Consider the following 27315-nt stretch of genomic DNA (forward strand, 5'->3'; position numbering starts at 1 on the left):
ATGTACAAGGTTGAGGCAACACACTGGGATATAAGGTGGTTATATTAGTTCCCATTTCTTCTTTTTGATTAAGCAACGTTAGGTTATAAATTAGGGATTTCAAACGCTGTCCAATGCGCGGCCCTTTATTTCCCTCTAACATTTTCTTTCTATATTTCTATATTTCTATTCTTCTAATTTTCTATAATTCCGGTTTTTTAAATCTGGAGAAAAAAGAAAGAGGTAGGATTCGATCCTTGTTGCATGTGTAATTTCGCTGTTCTTTATAATACACGGTCAGGATGCGTAGGTTATACTGATAACCACTTCGCAAGTCCTTCTTCAGTTTTTTTCTTGCCCTCACTTCCCCAAAATAGTCCTATTTCAATGTTTACGCTTTAATATGGCGCGCGAGACGAACGCTGAGATGCGAGTTATGCAGAGATTGCCAAAATAGAAGGTACCTTTTGAACCTCGGGACCTCCTAATCTGTGCTGGAATTTACATAGTACTGCCCCGGTTTGCGTGTAAGGTGGAACAGCCGTTTTATCGGGACGATTCTGAGCCATTCTCATGTATCAGTTCTGTTCCTATTGTGAAGCGCTCTGACACCTTCGGGTAAAGTCTGCGCTATATAAAACGCTTAAATAAATAAATAAATAAATAAATAAATAAATAACACGCTGCAACGACAAGGTAAAGGCTGCTTTAAGATACCCAGTCGTATTAGTCACACTGTTTATTTAAAACTATGAGAGAGAGGGTAATGTTCCCGCTTATTTCCCCTTTTTTTAGAATTTCGAATTTGGGACGTCTTTCCCGCATTGAGAATGCCCATTATTGGGAACCGCTTCACTTAAATTACACAACGAATTCTGACTGCATGTTTATGCAAGTAGCTACCTCTTTTAGATGGTGCTTTTTCTGGCTCATGTATGATAGATTACATAACTTTTCCTCTGTGTACGTGTGGGGTTTATTGTTGGGACATAGATTTGATCACTTTAGAAGGCTCTATATTTACCTTGCGATTTATCTTTGCTTTGCTTTCATGGTTCTTAGAGATCTATTTCTCTTGCACTTTACGTGGTGTTTTTGGTGTTTTTGATTTGTGTATCGTTGCCAATATACCTCTAGGTCCTTGTCACCTCTATATGTAGGATGATCACTTATGGCTTTTTGTAATTCGTGGCCTTCTAAGTCGTAATGTTGTATATATGTAAATATCATCCTTTTTGTATTTTGTAGGTAATATGTGTTTTACTTGCCCAAAGTCCTGAAGAGGCCTTAATAATTTAGAGGCTGAAACGCGTCAACTGTTATTATAATCTGACACCAAAAGTATTGAAATTGAATTTGAAAAATTGGATGAGAGCCTTGAAGAAAAGAAGCATAAAGTGATTTTCAGCTTTGAAGGCCCGAGTATTGAATGTGGTGATCTGGAGGAAGGAATTAAGGTCGCATAACGAAGTACCATAAACTTCCTTGTTGAAACTAATGGGCAATTGAACCATAAGAAGGGTTCAGGGGAAAGTTTTGTTGTTTTGTTCACATCTACGTTTTTTTGCACATTGTAAATATTGTGTAATTTATGCGTGTCAAAAGAGAAAAATATGTATATATATGTATAAAATGTAAAAAGGTAAATAAGTAAGAGAAAAGGGATTAATATTTCCTCCCAATAGAGACTTGATTTACTACTAAAAAATGTATGCAAACCACTTTTTTGTTTGTGTTGATTCATTTAAATGTTTAGATAGCTACTAGATGAAGTGAAATAGAGATTTAGTCAAGTAGTAATTTAAGAACATATAGGATAGATAATTTTGGTATCGGTCCTAACATCAGTTTGTATAAAGAATACCATAGGCATCATTATATTTAGCGTAGTTTACTCTCCCAGATGCCTTATTGGTTTAATGGGTTTCCCCTGTCATAATTTGGGTATTACTTTAGCCCTCGGCAAGAATTTCCCTTCTACTTTGTTCTTTTTGGTGAGAGTGCAAGTGTGGATAGAGTTAGGACAGGCTTTCCATAGAAAAAGCATATTTTGTTTCTTTACTAACTTTGGCTTCTTCATGGAACCGTTTGTGTAAATCAATGATGCTGGGACCAAAAAAAGGGAAATCCAATAAGTGTGATTTTCTGTTTTTTCATAACAGAATGTATTTTTTTTTGCCAAAACATGACCCAGCCAGCCCAAGAGGATACATTATGTCACATTTTCCCCGTATCTCACTCCCAGCACCCCCTCATTCCGGGCAATCTCGGTCTAGTGTGTGGAATTTGGCAGCCGCTGCACAGCAGGGCTGGGTGGTGGGTGGGAGGAGTCACGGGCATTAAGAGCAAGGCTGGAGCAAGCGCGCAGTGGGTGTGCCTAAGGCAAGCCCGTCTGCGTCCAACCGGGGCCAGGGGCCAGGACCCCTGGCCCCCGCCTTCTGTATTCTGGGCAAGAACTCCTGTCATTGGATCACGGAGCATTGCAGCCACATCACTCAACAACATCCAGGCTTCGCCGCAAAAGGCTGCTAAAGTCACAATCTAGCTCAACAAAACAAAGGGACACAACCCCCCCCATAAAATCTGCAATCCCACAAGGTTGCCTCAACAAACGCACACTACAAAAGCATAATCTCGAGGTCTTCTCGCCTCGACATTCTAGGGGTCACAGAAACATGGCTAGAAGAGTCCTCTACCCCAGATCTGGTTGCATCTCTGCCACCTAATTTTGCGGCCATCATCAAAACAGAGCAGGTAGCATGAAGGGGGGAGGGGTCGCCTTTCTCTAATAACTACTCCTTTAAAACAGAAACCCTCGGTTTGAGGGTGCTGATGGACTAGGGGTTAATTTCTGCTCCCCCACTGACTGTTTGGTTATACTTCTAGTCTACCGCCCTCCATGCACATCATCCGGATTTGCTGAACCTCTCCTGGAAATAGTTAACGACCTTCGGTCTCACTATGAAGGACTGGTGATAATGGGGGACGTCAATCTACATTGGGAGAACATTCCAAAGGACAGTCAGGCAAAACAGTTAGAAGAGGCCATGACATTGTTAGAACTCTGCCAAAGGGTTGTTGGATCGACACATGAGAAGGGTCATACACTGGACTTTTCCAGGGCGATCGGTAAACCCACCACCAGAATGGAAAATTCTAAGAAGCTGGAACAAGATTAGAGCAGACGAACTGGTAGCCACCCTAAAAAACCCCGACACACCAACGCAATCCAAGGGCGACTTAGAGGCCGATAGTTCCACCTAATCATTAAAGCTCAAGAACGCCATAGAGGCAACAGCACCTGCACATAGGGTGAGCATCCAAAGGTGCCCCCTGGTTCAATGATGCTCTTAGGCTACTAAAACAATCTCTCCGCCAGAGCGAGAGAGCCTGGCGTAAATATTATGAACCTAGCACCCGGGTTGGGTATGCAACTGCGTTCGCCGCCTATAAACAGGCCATCATATCCCGGAAAGCAGAAGTCTATGAGGACAGAATTGCTGCTGCATGCAACCCCCAGAAAGAAACCTTTAAGGTCCTGAATGAGTTAAAGAAAAATAAGGAGCAAAAACCCTCCTTTACCCAGGAAGACTGCCACAAATTCCAGGCCTTTTTTACTAAAAAAAGAAAGGATCTCCTGATGGAAGTTCATCACACCCCGAGCTTCATCTGTCCCATAAGCCCCTTCCCCACACCTCCTTTGATTGCCCATCCTTTAACCACCCTGCCACTACTCACTAAGGAGTCCCTAGCTGTCCTGACCTGGCGGGTGAAATCTGGGTCTCCAGCAGACCCCTGCCCACCCAAGATTTTCAATCTGGCCCTGCCAGAATCGATGACAACTTGCTCTCCCTCCTTGATTGTTCCCTGGAATCAGGACTTGTCCCACCAATTTTAAGGAAGCTCGTGTAATCCCGCTACTCAAGAAACTAGGCGCTGACACTAAGATTCTGAAAAACTTTCGACCAATCTTGCAGCTGCCTTTTTATTGGCCAAAGTAATTGAACGATAATTTTTTTCATCAGGACAGGACGCACACCTGTAGCTGCAGTTTTATGGTAATTTTATATTACATTTTTATCCCTGTGATTTATCATTGTGTGTGCGATTCCACTGTAGTGCCGTGCCCAAAAGCACCTAGGTACTAACATCAGAAAACGTGGGACTGGACAAAGTAATTGAACAGCATGTTCTCCCTTCTCTCTCCTCTCATCTTGAAGACAATCACCTCCTAGAACCGAATCAGGCTGGTGTCAGGGCCCATCACAGCATGGAATTGGTCATGCTTTCCGTGCTGGATGAACTGAGACTCAGGGCAGACAAAATAATGCCTTGTGCCCTGGTGCTGCTAGACCTCTCCGCGGCATTCGACACGGTCAACCACAACCAAATATTGTCGCGTTTGGGGGATCTCGGCATTCAGGGCACAGCCCATGCCTGGTTAACCTCATTCCTAAAAAATCGTTCCCAGAGAGTTCAACTGGCAAATCTGGTATCCAGCCCAGCAGCTCTCTCATGTGGAGTTCCCCAAGGCTCAGCACTTCCACTCCTCCTTTTTAATGCCTATCTACAGCCCTTGATCTCTGCGTTGAACCAGATGGAGTGCCGGATCTACAACTATACTGACAACACTCAAATCATTATCCAAATCGACAGTTCTCCAACAGCATATATAAGAATGCAAAATATATTAAAATTCACGGTTAACTGGATGTCAGCCAACTCATTAAAAATAAACCCTGATAAAACAGAGGTACTGGCGGTTACCACTGCTTCCAGTCCTTGGAATGACCTCTACTGGCCAAAAGAACTTGGGCATTTTTGCTGAACCGGCAGTGGCCGTGAAAAGCCTTGGAAATAAAAATAACAAACTCTCTATGGCACAACAAGTCTCGGCAGTCTTAGGTACTTGTGTTGGCCTCCTGAGACAACTGCGAAAACTGGCTCCACTCCTTAACTTGGCCACATTCAGATGGGCAGTCTCAGCAATGATCCTGCCGCTTCTGGACTACGGCAACTCTTTGTACGCTGGCCTCCCTCAACAACTGTTGGCCAGACTACAAACTGTCTTGAAAGACGCAGCAAAACTAATCTTTAAAAAAACCAAGATTGACGCACGCCACACCATTGCTACGTGATCTTCACTGGCTCCTAATCAGGGAGAGAATTAAATGTAAGGGTCTCTGCATTACACACAAAACCCTATATGGCCAAGCCCCAAGCTATATCAAGGACCGCATTGTCCCCTATGTCCCAAGCAGGACACTGCGGTCAGCAGAGGCCGCCCTTCTGGTCTGCCCGCTTTAAACTGTCCTCCATGAGAGGGCGAGCGTTCTCTACCGTGATCCCCCTGGCCTGGAATAGCCTTCCAGTGAGCCTACGCAAGGAAGTGAATCTCTTGCCCTTCAGGAAGAAGCTCAAAACCGTGCTCTTCCTGGAAGCAAGGGGTACGACCTAGCAGCCTCCCCCCCTCTCCTTCTATCTAGTCCAGGTACGCCCTCTGACAGCACTTAGAGACCTCTGGGTGATAATGCGCGTTATAAATTTAAATTACAATTACATAACAGAAAGTATGGTTTAATCCCCAGTTCAAGCTCAATAAACAAAATAAGATAAAGAAAGGAAAAACATCAAAAGAAACACATATTACACAGTCCATGTCCACCACTGTGCCCGATATAGCGGTCAATGTCTGATACATGCGTACGTCATAAGACTTGAGAGTCCACTCAACCATCCTGACCTAACCTCGGTATCTAGTTGCTGTTCTGCAGTCCGTATATGCTCCAGAATCAAGCTACAATAGTCTGCCCCTCTCTGCCGGATCTTAGAATGTGTTTGAGGACATCCCCTTGCCTGGAACATTGTGACCTCCATACCCATACAGAAGTTGATACCCCACTTCAAAACACCCAGAAGCAGCAGGTCTGTGGCTTTCCACTGTTTTGCAATGTCTCTTTTGGCAACAGTGAAGGCAAGAAAAAGTAAATGATGTTTATATCTATTACCACCTATACCTTCAGCACTATGGAGGTGAAGCAGTTTTGGGACCAACAGGATATCCTAGGCATGCTCTTCAGCCAAGCAGGACACAACACCACGCCAAAAGAGGGTAAGGACCCAACAGTCCCACCCAGTATGGAGAGATGTAGCGTCTTCAGTCTCATACTCTAGGCACCTAGGAGAGCGAATAAGGCCCACAAGCTATAGGCAGTGCCTTGAAAAATTGACTCTATGAAGATACTTGAATTGGCTTAGTCACATGTGTGTAGATATTGCCACCCCGCGAGGAGGCTCTAAAGCCTCTACGCAGTCATCATCTTCGATATTACCGTAAGTCCCCGTGCCCCACCAATCTGAGGGTAGCTAACATGGTGGAGCTGTTTGTAACCAGTGTCTGGTATATTTTGGAGATGTTATAGTTGCCAAAGTTGCTCATTAAAATTTTACCCTTGAGTGGATTGAAGTTCGGTAGAGCCGAGAAAATGTGGATGTATGGGGATAGGGCGTGGCGCAGCTACAAGTATTTATAGAATTGGCTATGGGGCAGCGGGAATTCAGATTGGAGCTCCTGGACTGACTTAAGTATGAGGCCGCACATAATATCACCCAAAGTGGATATACCTATGTGGTCCCATTCATGAATCCCCTCAGCCATGTGATTTGGGAAAGGAGCGTGCCCTGCAACAACGGTGTCTCACGTGTTAGACCACTCCACAATCCCATTTTACGAAGGGACTGCCTGCATAACAGAATCAACTCTCTGGTCACTGGGAGAGGGTAACAACCTCTGACCCACTGTTCAATAACTTTAGTATAGATGTCTCATCCATTAACCATCATTCTACGGCATATGCTAGATCCTAACGTGTGCCATACCACCGCTCATTTAGAACCTGTAAGTAGGAGGTGGCATGGTAGGATTGAATGTCAGCAGCGGCGATGCCTCTGCAATATGTGGATTTGAAGCAGGTTCAGAGTGTCACAAGAGCAGTATCCCCACCCAAAAAAAATTGACCCTAGATTGCATTAATCTCTCACAACCAGGTGGAGGGAATGAAATATGGATAGTTCTGTAAATGATACAGGAGCAGTGTAGCGAATTCATCTTAAAGATGGTGGATTGGTCAAATGAGGATAGAGGCAGCTTGGACCAAGACCTGACCTTGTTCTTGACATGCTCCATCAACTGGGCTAAATTACGGTCCCACAAGATAATTGGGACATGCGATAAATATACTCTAAAGTATTGAAAGCCATCTGCAACATAGGCTAGTTCTGTAGCCCACTCTAAGTCAACCGACAACCCCTTCACTAGCAAAAGCACAGACTTGTCCACATTCATAGGGAGCCCCGACATCTCCCTGACCACTTGCATGATTCCCAAATTCTGAGGTGCCAAAACTGGGAGGCCGACCAGAAAGGACAAAACGTCTTCGACATATAGTGCGATGTGATCTGAGACTCCCATGCACCATTCAAAGCCCGGCATCTGAGCATCCACCATGACCAAAGTGGCCAATGGCTCCATGGCCAGGTCAAACACGAAGGGGACAGGGGAAAGCCCTGTCTGGTACCTGGCGGATGGGAAATGCGGCCGCCACCAACCCCGCAACTCTAACCGATGCAGTCAAATCTGCATACAATAGTCGAACATGAGAGAAAAATCAAGGCCCCATATTAGGACACTGGAGGAGCGCAAAAAAATATGTCCATCTCACAGAATCAAAGGCCTTGTCTATGTCTGCTAGAAGGAGAGCTGCTGGTCGCCCCAGTTGATCTACAAGAGCCATGGAATTATGGGCACAGCGAATGTTGTGACGAGTGGCACGGTGGGGCATAAAGCCGACCTGGTCAAGATGGACCAAATCCGGCATAAGAGGTATCACCCTTTGACTAAAGCTTTGATGAGGGAGTTTGACCTCAATATTTAGAAGAGAGATTGGGTGGGAAGAGGAGGGAACCTTCAACGAGGAACCCGGTTTACGGAATATAACTAACTCTGCATGTCCAATCTGGAGGCATGCACGTCTCTTTTAGCCCAGCATGAACCGATTCTAGTAGGTGAACCCCCACCAGCTGCATATATAAGCTCTGAATAATTTGCTAAGGAACCCATTGTGGCTGGGGTATTCCCTGGGTGCAATTCTGTATGGGTGGCTGTCAATTTCTCTACTGTATGTGGAGCATGGAGCAGTGCCTTGGCTGTAGGAGACAAGGCCTTTGGGAGAAGGGAGTCTATGAAGTGATTGATTCGAGGGGCTGCCACAGTCTTTTTTTCTATGTTTGAAGCCTCATAGTAGTCAGTGTAGCTCATGGCCACCTCAATAGGACCAGACACCAACGTCCCGAGCATCCCAGCACAGTCTAGAAAGCAATTTGCTACATTTGTCTCCCGACTGGTATATGCGGTACATGGAGGCTCGTCATGCACACTTGGCCTCCTCTTTGATGCTGTTGCTGGGTCAGGTCCAAATGTCATCACTCCATCCCACCCCCTTTGTCCTGGCCTTGCGTCTCCAACTCTAGCTTCTGAGCCTCTATCAGAGATAGCTCGTTTGACTGTAGTTTACACTCCGCAGTACAAAAACTAATATCTGCGCCTCTAATGGTGGGTTTCATTGCCTCCCATAGTATGATTTTAGAAGAGGCAGTCGCCATGTTATGGGAGAAATCGTCTACCATGGCCTGGTGCATGTGTGTTTTATATAGCAGGTTTCTCAAGTGCCACTGTGAGAATTACCATCTGAATGGGGGGCACTGGGAACTCACCAAAAGCCTCAATGCCACTGCAGAATGGCCAGACAATCCTTTAGGAAGGATCTACTGCAGAGAATCTATGTAAGTGACAGGCTGGCACCAACATATGGTCCAGTCGAGAGAGGGACTAATGCATCACAGAATAATAAGTAAACCCAGCCTCAGTGGGTTGATAGGCCTGCCAGGTGTCCACCCACCCCATCGTCTCTACCAGGGCACGCAACCGGGATCCCCACACTTCTCCAACTTCTGCCTTTGATCAAACTCTTGGAACATGATGTGGTTCCAATCTCCTATGATAACAGCCAGCACTTTTGGCAGTGTTCCCCAGAGACCTATAATATGATCAACAAAAGACTGCCCTAGAGTATTGGGGGGTGTAAACACAGCTCACAACAACAGATTCCTCAAATATTGTAGCAGACACAAAAAGGTATCGCCCATGTAAATCCACCCAGGTCTTTAGGATCTGAAACCAAACCTTGCGATGTATAAGAATGGCCACCCCATGGTCCCCTGACAAAACCAGAGTGATATGTCTGCATAAAGCCAAAGTGGACCAGACAGGTAGCCTTAGACACAAGGGGATATCTTTCTTGTAATAGAAGTTTATCAGCCTGTAGTTGTTAGGCCTGATAAAGCACCACGCCCCTCTTCACCTTATCAAGGATACCACCATCATTCCATGTTATACCACAGAGTAGGCCGGCAGCACTGACGGAATCTGTCTTTGCCACTGGACACTATCTAGAATCAATCTATCTATCCACGGTCCCAGGTACGGACAAGCTCCAATACCTCAGCAACATTGAAGTATCTGTCGTGGAAGGAGCCCAGAGCCGACCCCAACGGGGGCCGAGAGCTGTCCAATGGATGTCCAGTTTCCCAAACAGTGAGAAGATCTCTGGAGGGCTCTAAATCGAGGAAAACCAGAGGTGCATCCAGCAGTGCTAGGCCTCCATCGCAGACGTATATATCCATATGATAAAGCTGCTATTTATGGCAGTGGCAGCCACGGAGGTTCAGCAGGCCAAGCACCAGACCCCTAAGCCCTAATGGTTTGTTAGTGTTCATCAGAAGATCTCTTCTGGGGGATTAAAAACAGCATTCAACACATCAGCACTACACAGATGCAGGCAGGGAATAGAATCAGGAATTGAATTTTTAGCTGGCAAAGGTGTTTCTTTGCAGAAACAAATGATTGAAACTATTGTTGGACCATCTTGGTGTAATCTGGGAAGATCCTAATCTGTTGAGACTCAAACAATAGCTCTTTCTGGTTGCGTGCAAATTTAAGGACTGCGAATGTTGGCTATACCCAGTCACAGCCGGGCCCCATGAGGGGATTTCCTGTCCAGGGCCCTGTGGGCATGCACAATGACAAAACAGAATGAGAGGGAGTCCAGCTGCAATGGTAGAGTGATCCAGCAGGCAAAGAATTCACCCATATTCTCTCCCTTACAGCCCTCGCGAAATCCCACATAACGGCGGTTATTGCGACGGGCACGGTCTTCCGCATTTCCACTCGTGCAGCTAGTTTCTTGGTCATTGTTGTGAGTGTAGTTATTTTTTGCTGTAGCGAGGTAATAGTGTCTTCAACTTTGGAGATCCTGGTCTCGGCCTCTGTGATGTGCTCTACGGCTTCGGTAGATCCTCTCGCAGCAATGTCACTTTAGAGCCCACAGCACCAATCTTTGCCTTTAGCAAGTCTCTAAATTGGGTGATGGTGGCTAACAGCGCAGCGTTGTCAGGGACAGATCAGTGGGCCCCACTAAAATCTGCGACTGCTGCCCGGGCCCTGGCGAACCCTTCCATTGTGCTTGCTTGGCCAAGGTGCCTGAGGGTAGCCCTTAGTCATCACTTTCCCACAGCACGTATTCAAGTTATAGGCCTGCAATCACCATCAGTAGTGGGACAATCTTTGTACTAAGCTTACCATCCACCCCTGAGGGTGGTCAGGGCATGCCCAGTGGGTATGGGGGCACTGCTTCTGGATGAACAGAAGCAGGCTAGTGGTCAGAGGAGGGTCACTGGAAGGCCCCCAAATATGGCAGGTGAAGACTAGGGGGGCAGTCTCTGAGCACAAGCTACATACCTAACACTGCCACCTCCGCACCCATGAGCATACTCACACCCCACCCTCTAGTGGGGGTCTTCACCAGAATGGAAAAGTAGAAAACAGGTTCTAAGAGCTGTGTCTCCCCCAGAGTGGGCCCGGGCTCCAAAGGCAGGTCTGCAGTGTAGATTGCATATGACCACCCACGCCAGGCTACCCCAGGGGATCCAGAGGCCAGGTGACATCATGCCAGCCAGCCACAGAGGCACAGATCCACAACAGCACACACCACCAGGATGCCCCAGGGGCTCCACAGGACAGCTGGCCCCAGGCCAGCTAGCCACAGATCCACAACAGCACACACCACCAGGATGCCCCAGGGGCTCCACAGGACAGCTGGCACCACGCCAGCCAGCCACAGATCCACAACAGCGCACACCACCAGGATGCTCCAGCCAGGAACTCACCGGGAGCACCCACTGGGTCCAAATTTGGATCTTGATGCAGGTAGGCACACGATCTCTCAGCGTGACCCGACATGGCCACCAACACTGCTAAGGCCACCCATCAACCTAGACCCAAGCCACAAGGCCAGCTTGCGGGCCTGTAACACCCCATCTCATTGGCTCCCAGCTGCCGCCCCCTCTTCTCATGCACTGCCACCTTTGGAATGCAATCCGAAAGATTGTGCTGCAAATCCGGCAGGATGTTGAAAGATCCTGATGTCGGCCGCTGGAGCAACCTAAAGCGCATCTGCCATGTTGGACCGCTAGGCCACGCCCCCAGTGATTTCCTGTTTTGATTCCCATAGGAAGAATTTGTTCTCCAAAACACAAAAAACTGAATTACACAAAACTTGTCACTAAGATAGCTCTTTACTCTTAAAGCGTGCTCTTTACTAAGATAGCTCTTTACTTTAAAAGCGTGCTCTTTATGATTTGGTGTAATCCATTCAACTATTTTTGACAAATTGGCATTTAAAGAGGGCTAGGGCTAGGCATGAATGGCTTAAACAGAAAAAGTTACAGATATCTGCAATATGGGTACCATGGCACCTCCACTGTACCGGTCCTCCGGCAATCCCATGGTAAAAAATAATCTAAAATAAATCAAACCAGATAAGTCAATGGAGCATTTTCCTGTTTCAGACAAATCAGTGAGGTGTGTACAGGGTTGGATCTGCAGTACCTGAGCCTTCTGATTGTCTGGCTGCCAGATGAGAGAAATGTTCCCTCAGGTTGATGCTGCCATTGCATAACTATGGGATTGTAGGGAGGACAGGTGGAAATACCCAGCCCTTCAGCCCTCTCAGAGTTTTAATTAAAAATAAAGTGTTTTACCAGTACAGTGGTACTATAATGGCATCAGCAAAGTCCCTGTAGATAGTCCAATACCTGCAACTGGACCTGGTGCCCTACCCCTTGGAGGGAACAACTAAAGCCTTTCATAGCCTGAGTTGACCACTCAAGGCAGGCTGGCCTCAGGGCCTGTTGACAGGTCAAGCCACGTGCCCGGGCCCCAATGCACATGGCCAAATGCTGTGTATAGATTGGTTTGTCGGTTCCCAGGGGTGCTGCCTGTCCGGCAGTGGGTTGGGAGCAAGAACTTGATCTTGACAAAGTGATCACAGACGTGGTGGTCAATGGCCCTAGCAGCTCATCATCTTTATGACGGTAGCAAATCATCGTAGATTGTAAGAGTTTGCAGTTTTCAACATATCTCAAGAACACTGAAAAGGGTGGTTGGACTGTGAGCCACTATGATGTAATATTTTGTGACCCAATCAATTTCATAGGTCAGTTTGCAAAATATCAGTGGGCGTACAAAATGCTGATGCCCAATTTGTGACACATGAGGCCACATTATTATTTCAGAACCAGGTCCATTATGACGTACTTTGACAGTTAGCGACAGACATCAAAAGTAACATAATCCTATTTTTTCACTGATCAATGCAGTTAAAAAGGACACCTTTTTAATGTTTTTGGAGTGTTTTTAATTTTTTTAAACTTTTGTTTGGGGTATTAAACTCAAAATCTTAGCCCCATATTTCTACAATTTTGCACATAGCTGCATCATTTTCTTGACACAGCCATGATGCAAAATGTTAGTTGAGATTTACAAAACAACGGTCTGATTTGCATTGCCTTCCATGCCATAAGAAAAAGAAATATAACACAGTGCATAGCACAGACAGCCGACCCCTATCTATGCATGGTTTTTGGCCATGCATAGTGTTGTATCGGCCATAGCACGGGATGCCAAATGCTATCTATTCACAGCCTTTGGGCATGCATAGTGAAGGGTTAGCCATAGCATGGGCTACCAACCCCAGCTATGCATGACCTTTGGCTGTGCATAGTGTGGGTTTGGCCATAGAATGGACTGGCAAACGCTATCTATTCATGGTCTTTGGCCTTGCATAGTGTAGGGTTGCCCATAGCACAGGCTGCCAAACACTATCTATGCAAGGTCTTTGGCCATTTATAGTGTTGGGCTGGCTATAGCACAGGGTGGCAAACGCTATCTATTCACAGTCTTTGGCCATGGATAGTGTATAGTTGCCCATAGCACAGACTGCATAATGCGATCTATGCATGGTCTTTGGCCGTGGATAGTGTAGGGGTGATCATAGCACGGGCTGCAAAACGCTATCTATGCATGCTCTTTGGCCATGAATAGTGTAGGGGTGGCCATAGCACAGGCTGCCAAACGCTATCTATGCATGGTCTTTGGCCGTGAATAGTGTATGGTTGGCCATAGCACGGACTTCCAAACGCTATCTATTCACGGTCTTTGGCCGTGCATTGTGTAGGGTTGCCCATAGCACAGGCTGCCAAACGCTATCTATGCATGGTCTTTGGCCGTGAATAGTGTATGGTTGGCCATAGCACGGGCTGCCAAACGCTATCTATTCACAGTCTTTGGCCGTGCATAGTGTAGGGTTGCCCATAGCACAGGCTGCCAAATGATATCAATGCATGGTTTTTGGCCTTGAATATTGTAGGGGTGGCCATAGCACACACTGTCAAATGCTATCTATTCACAGTCTTTGGCGGTGAATGCTGTAGGGGTGCCCATAGCACAGGCTGCCAAACGCTATCTATTAACAGTCCTTGGCCATGAATAGTGTTGGGTTGGCCATAGCACAAGCTGTGGTGTAGTTACTATATTGCCAATAGGATCTGCGCATTGGAATAATATATCCTATAGATGTGACGTAGGACTTATGTTGACTAGGTCTCTATCGAAATATATTAGACTTAATTGTTAGTGCCAGCTAGCTCAGAGGTCACTAGAAACTCTCTTGAATACACAAGAAGGGATTCGTGTCTGACAACCGCATAAACATGACAACTTTGTTTCCCCAAGATAAAACTGATCTTCAGAGTCATGGAAACAATAGATAGATATTTCACTGAGTCAATCGTGCAAGCTTCGTTTCATCAGAGGTGTAGAGAAAATAGAGAAACCGGCTTTTTCAAAAAAAGGATTTATTGAACAATCTTCTTTCTCATGCAGAGGAAATTAATTGCTACAATCGTAATGCAGGCTGTAAAGTATAATGTGTACAGCAAGAAGAGTATTATAAAATAATACTGTAAAAGCATTGTATGGTTTCTAAGCCATAAGAATACATACATAAATAACAATGGCTAAAAGTACTCAACTGGTGCTTCTAAAAATATGCCTACCCCAATGTACCTAACTTAAGTTTAGTACGCGGGAAGAAGTAAGTATTGTGTGGTATAGGTTTAGTTTCTTTGCCAAGAATCTATCCACGATTTCTCTTAGGGTCTAATCAGCTCCATACCTTAGTTTAGAATGAAAGAGGTCTGGTATCTCTGTCTCGACTTGATTTCCCAACACCCTGCAAGGGGCGCTTGGAAACACTAGAGCTGGATTCTCCGTGAGAGAAAGGACAGCTTCTTGATCAGTGCGTCAGCTGGAAGGTCAGCTTCGTTCGGCACTTGCTATAGAGAGCTGCGTCGCGCAAGTAGATAGTCGAACTGCACAAAACCACTGTGTGTTTGCCAGAGCAAGTGAAGGCATATTTATACCTTGAAGGTGCCTAGTTTGACGTAAAGTCGGGCATAATAACATCAGTAAAGAACCCCAAGGGAATGGTAGTTGTTTGTAAACTCCATGAGTTCTTGTCAAACCAATATTCAAGCAAGGGGATGTCCCTGACTGCTTAAGCCAATTTTCCAAGAAATTGTTCTGACTTTTTATTACGGGTGGAAGTAGCCATGCCTGTATTTGGACTGCATGGGCAATGTCTAAATATGGGTACGATTTCTATGCCTATATAAGGATAATGTGAATTGTACCTATATAAGGGCATGAATCGGGAAAATTTCACTCGGGTCCTAAAACGCCATACAACACCCACTCCACTTTATTATGTTCGACATTACTAAATTCTTAAGTATCTAAAACATATCTAAAGCATGATGTGTCAATAGACCCACCAAAATACATAAAATGCATTCAAAATGGTTGTACACGAAAATGAGCATTTGTGCTGTGTGCATTTTAAAGGCAATATTTTCATTCAAAGCATATGGTATAACTTTGGAAATGCTATCCAAATGAATCATGAAATTACATTTATGAAATGGCTCTTAAATACAGAAGGAAATGGTCGAGACCATTCCATAGCAGAAGATATAAACTGTTTTGGTTGTGCACAAGTTCAAATATTGTCTCATGGAAATATTCAAAGAATTCTTGTTCCCTAAGAATAGTTCTACTTTAAGCAGATTACTTTGTGCCAAAAACAAATTAATTTTTGGGAAAAGTCTTATCTTAGAAAAATAGAGTTCAAAAGTTAGAAGTTTATGTTTTGAAAAGTGAAGGTCGAATACAGAGTTCATAGAACGCTGTGTGCTAATTTCAAAAGTCAGTCTCATTGTTTGGAGAAAACATCAAATCTTCTAAGCTGGTAAAGAATTAGTCTACCACAGTAGGTGAAAGTTGGACTACTTCGTTAAGTAGACCGATTGCACAAAAATGTGAAGCATCGCCATCAGCGTTAGCCGCATTAGCAATGTTCGCAGGAGATGCAGATGGTACCTGTGTGCCTGTTGATCCACGTATCTCATCGTCAGCAGTTTGCGTCTGTGAGACCTCAACGAATGCCGACTTCAGTATTGGTAGCCGCTGGAGACAACACAATGCATGGGCCGTTACCGGTTCAAGCAAAGTATCAACTTTCGTTGACAGAACTGATGTGAGTGTCAGACAGATATCCAACACACATTCTTCTCCACATAGCAGGCATCGTAGAACAGGTAAGATGCAATCTTGCCAGATTTGTCAGAATGATAGAAACCACGTGGTATTCAGATCTCTTAAATGAGCCAAGCCCATAATTTGGATTATGAGCTCACGACACCTCATCTCCAGAAGAGTGTTCTCCAAGGTGATCTGGGCGTCGTTGGTGAGTTGGCTTGCCATATCGGAGCAGAAGGAGCAAAAATAGTATCCCTGAACGAGTCTCAAAATGAGAGGCAGTCTGCCAAATACAGAGTGCACGAAGTTTGGAAATATGCCTAGGACTGCTTCAAAAGGTGCTAACAGTCCTGTGTACAATACTACTGGTATCAGACATGTTTAAGATCAACCTAACATTTCTGCAAAATGTATAGGGCAGTTTGTGGATAAAAGGATATGTATCTCTGTAGAGGACCTCGCAACTTGTAGTTTATACGCCTCTTTGGACGAGGTCAGCCAAGAAACTGTAAGAGGGAAACTGGCCAATACCCTTAGCCAACAACGGGGACATACCACCCTTCCATCAGTGGTATTAAAAACATATGTGAATGGAGAAGACCCGGATTATTTCTTTTCCAATTTTGAACGTATGGCCAGAGCCACTTGGTGGCCTGTGGAGAAGTGGGGGCTTTACCTGGGGCCCCTCCTCTCAGGAGATATGCAAGCCGCATATCAAGCGGATAATCCCCTTGGAATCACCCCTATGATGAAATAAATAAGACCATCTTAGAGAGGTAAGGGATAGATGAAGAGACCTACCGTATGAGACTACGACAAAGCAAGGAAGGCCCCTGAGCCCTGTCCTTTAAGGTAAAGGATATGGCCGACCGATGGCTTAAACCGTTGGGGTAAACCAAAGAAGAAATCATAGAGAGGATATATTTGGAACAATAGTTGGTCTCCTGCTTCCACCCATACAGAAATGGGTGTGACAACATACCCAACTCAACATGGATAGAGCTGTAGAAATAGCTAGTGCTTTTAGCAGGGCTTTTGAATTACAAAAAGGCAGAGAAGAAGCGCATGGAAAACCCTCGGGAAGCTCCACCACTAAAGGAAGTTGGGCCCCTGTCCCTAGAAAACCTGAGACCTTTACTTTAATGCCGGGACCCTTATCAACTCCTGTACGACTCACCACCCCAGAAGGACCCCAAAGTTTTAATTGTGGGGGGTTTGGAAATAAAGCTAGAGTTTGCTTTCAAAAAGAGGAACCAATGGAGGTTGGATTAGCTCGGTCCTTTTACTGTACCAAGGAGGGTCAACTCCTTCCCTTCTATAAGGTAGTGAGGGTAAATGGGGAGGACCGGTCTGCCCTAATTGATACAGGGTGTTTGCACAGAGTTATGAGGCCTCAAACCATTCCTGGGGGTATTCCTCGGTCCAGGGGTATGGTAAACATCCAATGTGTTCAAGGTAACAGTAGACAGTATCCTACAGCAGAAGTACAAGTGCAACATGAGCCAGCAACTGAACCCATTCCCTTACGTGTAGGACTCATCCCTAAATTGCCAGAACCATTTATACTAGGGAGAGACTATCATTATATAGAACAGCTTCTACATAACGAAACAGAGGAGTGTAGCAGAATTGCCCCATTCGCCAAAGAGCAGGACTTGGACTCTTTCCCAGGGAAGACAAAGAAAAGTAACAAACAAAAGAAGCGAGAGAAAAAAATCTGGACCCAAGTAGCCCTGACCCAGCCAAAAGAAGTAGTTGTGTGGCAGTATGATCCAGGGTTTCTCGCGGCACAAAGGGAAGATCCCACTTTAAGGGAGGCTTGGAATCAGGCTAAGGAAGAGGAAGACCCCGACCAAGTAGGTCCTCAATTCTTTATAAAAAAGGGTTTACTATATAGAAAAGGAGGGAGGGATCACAAGCCTCAATTGCTCGTTCCCCAAAAGTATAGAGAGAAAGTGCTTTTTCTGGCCCACAGTCACCTGTTAGGAGGGAATTTTTACAGTAAGAAAACAGAGAAAGAAATCATAGAAAAGTTTTATTGGCCTGGTAATTTTCAACAGATCCGCCGATATTGTAGAGAATGTTCCCTCTGTCAGAAAAATAGTCAAAGTTTTCCCCCAAAAGAACCCCTTCGGCCATTGCCCATAATCAAGGAACCTTTTTCCAGGGTGAGGAGGGATATTATTGTTCCCCATCTTCTATCTCGAAGTGGCTGTAGGTATGTGTTGGTCTTAGTGCATTTTGCAACCCGCTTTCTTGAAGCAATTGCTTTAAGACAACCTAATGCAACCCAAATAGCAAAAGCCATGATTTCTATCTTTACTAGGGTAGGATTTCCACGAGAAATCATAACAGATCAAGGTTCTTCTTTGTTTCTAATCTAATGAAACAGGTTTGTCAACAGCTAAACATTAAACAACTAAGAACATCCACCTACCATCCTCAGACAGATGGGTTGGTAGAGAGGTATAATACCACACTCAAAACCACCTTAATAAAGCTTCTTGATTTAAAAACTAGAAAATGGAAAGACATGCTACCATTGGCTCTATTTGCCATCCGTTGTAAACCACAAAAGAGTATAGGATATTCCCCCTTTGAATTGTTTTATGGGAGACGCCCACGTACCCTATTGGAGAGGGCAGGGGGAGAATGAGAAGAAGAACCGGGAGGTAAACCTTTGCCCAAATATGTACTGAACCTTAAAACACATTTACAAGAATTGCGTAGTATAGTCCGGACCAATTTAGAACAAGCTCAGACATCCCAAAAGACTCAGTATAACAGAAGGGCAAAGATACGCACCTTTGAGATAGGTGATTATGTTTTGTTGATGTTCGCTGATTCAGACCACAAAATGTTAGGTCAGTGGCAGGGACCTTTCCGAGTGATAGAAAAGGTAACCCCGGTGACATACCGTTTGGAATTAGATCCAAATAGACCTTTGGTTAGACTAATAGAACCAGCCCAACCTTTATACTTCAAAAGTTTTGATCCAGAACTTCCTGCCCATCAAAGAGACGAGTTATGTAACCACTTACATAATTTGCGCATAAATACGTGTGGAGATGTGTGGCTCACCGATTAGAGCGGCAGACCCTGAGGCAGAGATCTGGCCCGGGACCAGGGTTCAATCCCCGTCGCGGCAGGGTCTTGGGCTCAATGTCCTCAGACCCGATAATTCTCACCTCGGTGCCTACTCTAATCATGGGTTCCACTCTGCAACTCTGAGCAATAGCTTGCTTAATCTCCACACCGGCCCTAACAATGCTAGGATGCCTGGCTTCACCTTGGGGGTGCCCAGGAGTGGACACCTCACACGAACCGGCCAGGAAGGGTTCCACAGTGGTATTCGTACAGCGCTTAGAGACCCCTGGGTGATAGGTGCTATACAAGTGCAAATTACATTTACATTTACATTTACTTACAACCTCTACAGGAGGTGTTTTCCCTTATGCCAGGGAAAACAAATGTAATGGAACATGAGATCTATACCATCCCTGGGAAGAAAGTGAAGCTACATCCTTATCGCATCCAGAGGCTAGGAGAGAAGCAGTGAGAAAAGAAGTGGAACAGATGCTCCAAATGGGAATCTTAGAACCATCCTCTAGCGAATGGAATTCCCCGATTGTTCTAGTTCCAAAACCTGATGGGTCCATCAGGTTTTGTATAGACGTCAGAGAGGTGAATAAAATCTCCCAGTTTGACTCATACCCTTTGCCGAGAGTCGATGAGATGAGAGAGAGAATTGGAAAGGAACGCTATACAAGCACTCTCGACCTCTGTAAAGGGTATTGGCAGGTACCCTTGCATAAACAAGATAGGGAGAAAACTGCCTTTTCTACTCCTGAAGGGTTGTTTCACTTTACTGTTCTACCCATCGGGTTACATGGGGCCCCTGCTACTTTTCACTGGGTGATGAATACAGTCCTGAAACCCTGTGCGGCCTTCGTGGCAGCTTATATCATTTACATTGTCATACACAGCGAAATGTGGGAACAACATCTACAACATTTAGAAGCAGTAGTCCAAACTTTGGGGATACAAGGATTTACGATAAATCCTTCCAAAAGCAAATTGGCGGCGAAATCCGTTAAATATCTAGGATATCTGTTGGAGGAGGGCCTAATAAAACCCCAAGAGGAGAAAGTGGAGGCTATCACTGCCATTCCCTTCCCGAAAACCAAGAGAGGTTTAAAAGCATTCTTAAGGGGTTCTAGGTTACTAAAGACGGTTCATCCCTAACTTTTCACAGAAGGTCCACCCTTTAACAAATCTTCTAAAGAAAGAAGTTAAAGCAGAGAGGGCATAATGATAGGATTTTAAGATGGTTTCCGGCCTTGCAGCCTGTAGTGTTTATTTAACTGTTGCTTTGTTATCATTACACGCACAGCATGTTCTCTGCACGCGCTGCCTGCCGGTGCACTATGACGTCAGGGTGTTCTACCTGATCACCGGCAGGCTGACAGTTGGGTGACAGTTGCTTGCCTCTGGCACTTGCGGTCAGACGTACCTTGGTGTCAGGTGTGTTACACTTAATAAAGAATCTTCTACTTACCGGCATTTTGTCATCTCTACAAGTGGCGACGAGGCGGAGAGCTTGACACCACAAGGAACCCACGGGAAATTATTTACGCGAAGTCGGCGTTGGGTACGTCCTGGTCCGTAATCACTTCGTTGGAATTCCATCTTTGGGAGTATGTCTTTGCGGAACAGAAGATTGATCTGCTGACCTTCCGATGTGTGAGACTGGTGAGGAGAAGTGAAACGCATAGCAGCGTTACTGTTCTCGAGATACATCTGTTTACCCTCGTTCGAATCACAGGCGATGGAAGCAGGAATTAAAGGGTGAGCCAAAACTACCCTTTTGAATGTTTTATCCTGTGCGTGAATGAGGAAGTTTGTAGGACTGGAGAGTGTCTCGGGGGTTCCCGTTGTACACTGCCTGCAATTTTGAGTTCTGTTTGCTCCTCGTCCTCTCGCTGAATGCTGTTTGCGGAGACTGAAGGGCGGAACTTGTGAGGAGATGGTCTGCCTGTCTATTATTGCCTTCGCCTGCTGAGACAGCGTGTCAGTCTGAGACGAAGAAAACGCTTGAGTGAGGAGCGCCTTCGTATGTGGAAATCGATGTGATTCCCGCCCTCCTGCGTATCTACATGGAAAGCCTGAGGAGAATTCCTGTCAGGTTGGTTGGTGACGTCATTGGAACGCAGCGTGAGGCTACGTCGGCGGCCATTTTTAACAGGGCTTTTCGTGTGTGTCATCTGCTGGTGATACGCACACCTATTAATTGAATGGGAAAGCTGTTTTCTTTGCGTCGAGGAGCAGATTCAAGGAAGATTTACCCTCTTAGCAATTAACTTTGCTTTCACAAGGAAGAGTGGCGTGTTATTACTACCGATGATGCGCACATCTGAGTTTGAGGATAACAATTAGACTTTACTGTTTAGAGACTGAAATAAACTGACAGTAAATTTCTGGTTAATAACTTTGTAGGATTTTCTACAGAATGGAATGGAAAATACACTATTCTAATTTATAAAGTGTCCTGAGGTTTGGTTCAGTTAGATAATATTGTAAAATATAATTATTCTTTCGCTATTTTGAAGAGTAGGTAACGTATAGGATGGCTACAGGTAATGTTTGGAATCTATCACCCCCACAACCTTTCATACCATCTACTGGGGATGATGCACTCAAATGGGAGGAGTGGAGGGAGTATTTTGAGAATTATTTATCTACTTTTGAGGGGGAAGAGGAGTTGACCCCGGAGAAGAAAAAGAGAATCCTACTTCACTGTCTGGGAGCAAAGGCGATGAAAATATATAATAAAATAAACAAGAAAACTAGGACTGGAGATGTTTATGAAAATGCATTAGAAGATTTGACTTTGTATTTCAAGCCTACCATCTCTATTTCTGTTAACAGATTCAAGTTTTTTCAACGCAAGCAAACACAGGAAGAATCTGTTGAAGATTATGTTGCTGCGTTGAAAAACTTAGCACTTACCTGTAGATTTGGGGCATTACATGATGAACTTATTCGTGACCAGGTCGTTATGAGATCCTCAAATAAACATGTACAGGAAAAATTGTGGGCTAAAGGTGAATTACCTTTGGAAGAAGTAGTTGAAATTGTAAAATGTACAGAATTAACAGGGAGATGTGCAAGAGCAGTATTACTAGAAGAAAAGTCCTCTGTTGAGGATAAATCTACTGTAGCAAAAGTCATAAGTTCTAAGAGGAGCTATGTAAAACCTGGTTCTGGATACGAAAAAGGTAAAGATACTGTCCATAAAAGTAAACTATCAGATGAGAGAAGATGTTATAGATGCGGCAGTAGATACCATTTAGCCAATGACAGGTCTTGTCCAGCAGTGAGGCAAAAATGTTCTAATTGCAGTATGGTAGGACATTTTGGTGTAATGTGTCCTAAGAAACAGAAGGGCAATATAAATGTAAAAGCGATAATTTCAGAGGAAGAAGAAAGGTTTACATCTTCAGATGAGGATGATATGAACTTATTTGTGTTAATTGTAGAAGATAAGCTAAACAAGAAAAAGAAACCTATCTGTGACATGAATATTGGTGGGGTTGATGTGTCCATTGTGGCAGATTCGGGCTCGCCATATACCATAGTGAATGAGGAAGTATGGATGGAGAAATTTGTACCGGTGATAGGGAAAAAATTATTGAAACCAGATATTTTTCCCAAATCGTTCAATTATCAACCCATTGAAATGCTAGGTTTTAGGGAACTCGAGTTCATATTTAAATCCCGTCAAGCATTTTGCAAACTGTACGTCTCCAAAGTGGGTCCATCCGTGTTAGGATGGATGGATCAGGGAGAATTGGGTATTATTCTAGATCCCAACAGTCCAGATCCTGTCCTCATTTTACAGACTGAAGAAGATTGTAACAATTTCTATAAGAAAAGGTTTCCTGGGGTATTTTCAGAGAACATTGGAAAGCTTAGAGGTTTCGTCCACGAAATAAAACTTAAGAGGGACGCCATACCCTGCATACACAAGTCTAGGAATATACCATTTTCTATCATTGGTGAAGTGGAAAATGAACTAAAAAAGTTGCAGAGGGAGGGAATTATTGAACCGGTGGAATCGGCAGAGTGGGTTTCGCCATTGGTGGTCGCGAGGAAGTCTAATGGCAAGCTTCGTCTTTGCATTGATCTTCGCGATTTGAATAAAAACATTTTGGTAGATCAATTTCCCTTGCCAAAGATTAGTGAGATGCTGTCCCTTACAAATGGTGCTAAATGGTTTTCTACAATTGACCTAAGCTCCGCTTACCACCAGGTGGCATTGCATCCCAATAGCAGAAGTCTTACTACATTTGTGACCCCAATGGGGTGTTATAGATTCAAGAGAGTACCTTTTGGGCTGGCCTCTGCTGCGGCCATGTTTCAGAGATTAATGAGTGAACTCTTTAAAGGTGAAAAAGATTTATTGATTTTCCAGGACGACATCATGATAACAGGCAAAAGCAGAGGTGACCATGATGCCAAATTAAACAGGGTCCTAGGGTTGCTGGAACATCATGGGCTCACAGCAGATCTACGTAAATGCAAACTTGCTGCCAATAAGGTCACCTATTTAGGGCATGAAATTGATGGGAATGGTATAAGACCAAAAGAAGAGCTGCTGGCAGCAATTAGGGATGCGCCTTCACCCCAGAATAAAGATGAGGTGAGAGCATTCTTAGGGTTATCTGAATTCTATGCTAAGTTCGTGAGGAACTTTTCTTCTAAAACCTTACATTTAAGGGAACTCATTAAGCAAAAAAATAAATTTGAGTGGAATGCAGTTTGTGAAGAGGCGTTTAGAAGGATAAAGGAAGACATTTGTGGTGCTCCACCCCTTCAAGGATTTAACCCCTCCCTGAAGAGCATAGTTACCACAGACGCTAGCAACAAGGGGTTGGGTGCAGTTCTTTCGCAGGTCAATGGAGAGGGTAAAGAAGTTACCGTTGCTTTTGCCTCTCGGTCAATCACTCCCACGGAGGTGAGGTATTCCGTGATTGAGAGGGAGGCACTAGCGTGTGCGTGGGCACTTAACCATTTCAGACAATACATTTGGGGGTATAACATCACCCTTAGAAGCGATCACAAACCTTTGATAAAGGTGCTGTCCACAAAGGGTCTCCTGGTTGCTTCCCCCAGATTATCTAGGATTTCCATGAAATTGTTAGAGTATAACTATGAGGTTGAATACCTTCCTGGGGTGAGAAACAAGGTGGCAGACTGTCTAAGCCGTTTGCCCCTACCGTATGATGAAGAACAGGTTTCAGGTATAGACACTTTCTGTATTGCAAACATTCTGGAGGAGGTGCAGTGTATTTCGGTTGGGGAATGGGCAGGAATGATGGAAAAGGATGAAACTTTACTTGAAGTGAAAAAATACATAAGGGCGGGCTGGCCGGACAAGAGGAAAATACCAGCTCAATTACGTCCTTTTTGGGAACTCAGGAATGAACTGTCAGTGGAAGGTGAACTGATTTTAAGGAGTGGAAAGATGATTCCGCCTAGGGATTTACGTCCAAAACTTTTAGACATTTGCCATGAAGGACACCTTGGAATTGGTAAGACCAAGAGTAGAGTCAGAAATTCTTACTGGTGGCCAGGGTATGACTTGGATATTGAAAGAAGTGTAAGAAATTGTACGGCCTGCGAAAATTCAGATAAGACAAAACAGACTTTGAGACCACCTCTTCAACCACTATCTTGTCCAAACATGCCATGGGTCAGACTAGGTATAGATTTGTGTGGTCCGATTAGAGAAAGAGATGAACTGTTGTATCTGATTGTTCTTGTAGACCATTTCTCAAAGTGGCCAGAGGTAGAAGTGGTGCAGGAAGCTGATGCAAAAAGTGTTGTAGGGTTTTTGCGCAAACTTTTCCTGAGGGAGGGACTGCCAAAATGCATTGTTTCGGACAACGGCCCACAGTTCATTTCTAAAGAATTCAAGGAGTTTCTGAAGAAACATGGTATTGAGCACAAAACTACATCTGTGTACCATCCGGCTGGTAATGGTGCTGTAGAAAGGTTTAATCGAGTGATTAAAGGAATAATCCAACTGGCAAACCAGAATAACATGTCATGGAGGAAGCAAATAGTAAAGAATCTTTGGTCATTCCGAGTTACACCGTGTGTATCAACTGGCACCAGTCCTTTTGTACTTTTGAGAGGAAGGACACCAATCACAAAGGATAACATAAGCTGGGCCAAAACAGAAAGAGTCATGTGGTCTCCGGAAAAAATACAGGAAAATGTAAAAAAGTCGCAAGCAATTTGCAAGAAGTACTTTGACAGTAAACATGCTAGTAAGAGAATTAGCATTAAAGAAGGCGACTATGTGAGGGTAAAAAGTGCAAGGATCACCAAGAAGGGAAAAAGACAATACTCTCAACCTATGGAAGTAAAAAAAGTGTTTTGTAATTCAGCCCTCTTAAGCGATGGGAAGTCATGGCATTTTTCTGCTTTGTCCTTATGCAAGGAGGGAGGTGGAGAGTGTGTTTACGATTCTGTTATGGAAGACAATGAAGTTTCCTGTTCTCAGGACTACGATTGGATTCTGGACCGTGTTGGAGCTGAGGGGTCTCGACCAGAGGGTACCAACGTTGTATCTTTGGGTACATACGAGGTGTTTTCTGAGATTGAGGACAACTCAGGTACGTCACGGTTGGAAGACGGCAGTAGTGGTCAGAGCAAGGTAGCATTAGAGAAGTACAGGTGTCTGACCAACAGTGATATTGGGTCAGATTCCGAAGATTCTATTTATGAAGATGTCGCGTCACAGGACGACAGTTGTGAGGATGAACCCAGTGTAAGCCGATATGGAAGAGTAGTTAAGCCTCCAGCTAAATTACAAGATTACGTGTGTGATTAGCTGCGGGTTCTTCTCTTCCCATCTGCAGTCACTCATGTTATCCATGGGTCCCCTTGTTGGTTAGGAAGGGAGATGTGTAGTGTTTATTTAACTGTTGCTTTGTTATCATTACACGCACAGCATGTTCTCTGCACGCGCTGCCTGCCGGTGCACTATGACGTCAGGGTGTTCTACCTGATCACCGGCAGGCTGACAGTTGGGTGACAGTTGCTTGCCTCTGGCACTTGCGGTCAGACGTACCTTGGTGTCAGGTGTGTTACACTTAATAAAGAATCTTCTACTTACCGGCATTTTGTCATCCCTATTGCTTTATCACCCTACATCGGAAAGGGAAGGATCATGCTAACGCAGACTTTCTCTCCAGATATCCTCTTGATTCATTTCTTGCAGGCAAGAAAGTTAGGAAAGGGGATGTGAGAAAAGGGTGCCAGACGAGAATGTGGAATCACCATTGAACGATGCCTTCTGTCCGAATACTACCCAGAGACACAAAGAGTTAACCACAGCCCTTCCCTCATCCCTATAGGAAACTGAGGTGAAGGACGGGGCACCGAACGAATGGAGGAGGAGGAACCAACCGGATGAGGCGGGTCAACCGCCCTTAAGGAGGTGGCCGTTGGAAGAAGAGGCGTGCAGAAGGAGGAACCCGGAAGACGGCAAGGAGTTCAACCCGACGGATCAGCGATTGGAGACGTAGTCGCGGAGAGAAGCGAAGGACGAAGAAACCATGGCAGGAACCGGTACTGACTTGGAGGACATGGATGCCCCCAGAAGAAGCTGAGAGGCCGTTGCGGCAGATGCGGTGAGTGACCAAACAGGTACATGTGGGGAAGAAGGGAGTACCTTGGGCACAAAACCTTCCTAAACCTGCACTAACGTCTGCATGCCAGTGTCACCCGTGAGACTCTAGACCTGCGCTATGCATTACTCCCGTTCGAGTTCCCGTAATTGAGCGCTATAATTCCCCTCACTTTGTTTCGATTGTGGCAGTTGCGGAGGGAAAACTTATGGCTGTAGTGAATAGGGAAGAATATTCCGTAACTCAGCCTCCCTCGTTAAGTCAAAGTATATTATTTATCCTCTGTAGGAGAAGGGTTCAAGTAAATCCCTTTATCCGTTCTTTTCCCATAATTTCTGATGCATTTCGGGTGTGGTGACGGTAACAGCCAGACTAAAGAGGCAGTACAGTCTATTGACCGCTCTTCTCTTCTCTTTTAGAACTCCGGGACGGCAACCACCATACTTGGGAGAACACTGAGGAAAAGGAGAGCGCAACAGGCGAGTCAACCTAGACCACTACCACCTGACCATCCTGTCTGCTGATAAATGAGTCTATGAATTCCCACTTAAACTCTTAAATAAAATCTCACCATTCAACCCTCAA

At 44.8% G+C, this 27315-nt stretch overlaps 1 long non-coding RNA gene across 1 annotated transcript; it reads left to right on the forward strand.

Moving 5' to 3' along the window:
• Positions 1-348: 348 nt before the first annotated feature.
• Positions 349-27315, forward strand: LOC144827038 (uncharacterized). Its single transcript, XR_013609986.1, has 3 exons — positions 349-439; positions 26458-26733; positions 27150-27315. It is a non-coding gene; the product is annotated as an uncharacterized LOC144827038 (long non-coding RNA).

This window comes from Lissotriton helveticus, chromosome 4_1, assembly GCF_964261635.1.
Source record: "Lissotriton helveticus chromosome 4_1, aLisHel1.1, whole genome shotgun sequence".
Lineage (NCBI taxonomy): Eukaryota > Metazoa > Chordata > Amphibia > Caudata > Salamandridae > Lissotriton > Lissotriton helveticus.